The sequence below is a fragment of the Chrysemys picta genome, unplaced genomic scaffold (genome assembly GCF_011386835.1).
Source record: "Chrysemys picta bellii isolate R12L10 unplaced genomic scaffold, ASM1138683v2 scaf10, whole genome shotgun sequence".
NCBI classification, from domain to species: domain Eukaryota; kingdom Metazoa; phylum Chordata; order Testudines; family Emydidae; genus Chrysemys; species Chrysemys picta.
Window position 1 is genome coordinate 281993 of NW_027052717.1, and position 2323 is coordinate 284315.

Consider the following 2323-nt stretch of genomic DNA (forward strand, 5'->3'; position numbering starts at 1 on the left):
AAACACGGCGGCTAACAGGGGAGTTTGAGAGGGAGTTCTCATTGGAGGGGAAGGTACCTGTATTTGCATCTGTCCTTGTTGTTCTTGTGTGTTTGTTTGTAGGGGCCGGCAGGGGCTGGGTGCTGGGAAGGATGCCGAGCCCTGCGTATAGGGGGCGGAGCTTGGCTGATCAAGGGGCCCATAAAAGCGGCCGCCCAGCCAGGCAGCGGTACAGCTGCGAGCAGCAAACAGGGCGGCTAACAGGGGAGTTTGAGAGGGAGTTCTCATTGGAGGGGAAGGTACCTGTATTTGCATCTGTCCTTGTTGTTCTTGTGTGTTTGTTTGTAGGGGCCGGCAGGGACTGGGTGCTGGGAAGGACCCCGAGCCCTGCGTATAGGGGGCGGGGCTTGGCTGATCAAGGGGCCCATAAAAGCGGCCGCTCAGCCAGGCAGCGGTACAGCTGCGAGCAAACAGGGCGGCTAACAGGGGAGTTTGAGAGGGAGTTCTCATTGGAGGGGAAGGTACCTGTATTTGCATCTGTCCTTGTTGTTCTTGTGTGTTTGTTTGTAGGGGCCGGCAGGGGCTGGGTGCTGGGAAGGACGCCGAGCCCTGCGTATAGGGGGAGGGGCTTGGATGATCAAGGGGCCCATAAAAGCGGCCGCCCAGCCAGGCAGCGGTACAGCTGCGAGCAAACAGGGCGGCTAACAGGGGAGTTTGAGAGGGAGTTCTCATTGGAGGGGAAGGTACCTGTATTTGCATCTGTCCTTGTTGTTCTTGTGTGTTTGTTTGTAGGGGCCGGCAGGGGCTGAGTGCTGGGAAGGACGCCGAGCCCTGCGTATAGGGGGCGGGGCTTGGCTGATCAAGGGGCCCATAAAAGCGGCCGCCCAGCCAGGCAGCGGTACAGCTGCGAGCAGCAAACAGGGCGGCTAACAGGGGAGTTGAGGGGGAGTTCTCATTGGAGGGGAAGGTACCTGTATTTGCATCTGTCCTTGTTGTTCTTGTGTGTTTGTTTGTAGGGGCCGGCAGGGGCTGGGTGCTGGGAAGGACGCCGAGCCCTGCGTATAGGGGGCGGGGCTTGGCTGATCAAGGGGCCCATAAAAGCGGCCGCCCAGCCAGGCAGCGGTACAGCTGCGAGCAAACAGGGCGGCTAACAGGGGAGTTTGAGAGGGAGTTCTCATTGGAGGGGAAGGTACCTGTATTTGCATCTGTCCTTGTTGTTCTTGTGTGTTTGTTTGTAGGGGCCGGCAGGGGCTGGGTGCTGGGAAGGACGCCGAGCCCTGCGTATAGGGGTCGGGGCTTGGCTGATCAAGGGGCCCGTAAAAGCGGCCGCCCAGCCAGGCAGCGGTACAGCTGCGAGCAGCAAACGGGGCGGCTAACAGGGGAGTTTGAGGGGGAGTTCACATTGGAGGGGAAGGTACATGTATTTGCATCTGTCCTTGTTGTTCTTGTGTGTTTGTTTGTAGGGGCCGGCAGGGGCTGGGTGCTGGGAAGGACGCCGAGCCCTGCGTATAGGGGATGGGGCTTGGCTGATCAAGGGGCCCATAAAAGCGGCCGCCCAGCCAGGCAGCGGTACAGCTGCGAGCAGCAAACAGGGCTGCTAACAGGGGAGTTTGAGAGGGAGTTCTCATTGGAGGAGAAGGTACCTGTATTTGCATCTGTCCTTGTGTGTTTGTTTGTAGGGGCCGGCAGGGGCTGGGTGCTGGGAAGGACGCCGAGCCCTGCGTATAGGGGGCGGGGCTTGGCTGATCAAGGGGCCCATAAAAGCGGCCGCCCATCCAGGCAGCGGTACAGCTGCGAGCAGCAAACAGGGCGGCTAACAGGGTACTTTGAGAGGGAGTTCTCATTGGAGGAGAAGGTACCAGTATTTGCATCTGTCCTTGTGTGTTTGTTTGTAGAGGCCGGCAGGGGCTGGGTGCTGGGAAGGACGCCGAGACCTGCGTATAAGGGGCGGGGCTTGGCTGATCAAGGGGCCCATAAAAGCGGCGCCCAGCGAGGCAGCGGTACAGCTGCGAGCAGCGAACAGGGCGGCTAACAGGGGAGTTTGAGAGGGAGTTCTTATTGGAGGAGAAGGTACCTGTATTTGCATCTGTCCTTGTGTGTTTGTTTGTAGGGGCCGGCAGGGGCTGGGTGCTGGGAAGGACGCCGAGCCCTCCCTATAGGGGGCGGGGCTTGGCTGATCAAGGGGCCCATAAAAGCGGCCGCCCAGCCAGGCAGCGGTACAGCTGCGAGCAGCAAACAGGGCGGCTAACAGGGGAGTTTGAGAGGGAGTTCTCATTGGAGTAGAAAGTACCTGTATTTGCATCTGTCCTTGTGTGTTTGTTTGTAGGGGCCGGCAGGGGCTGGG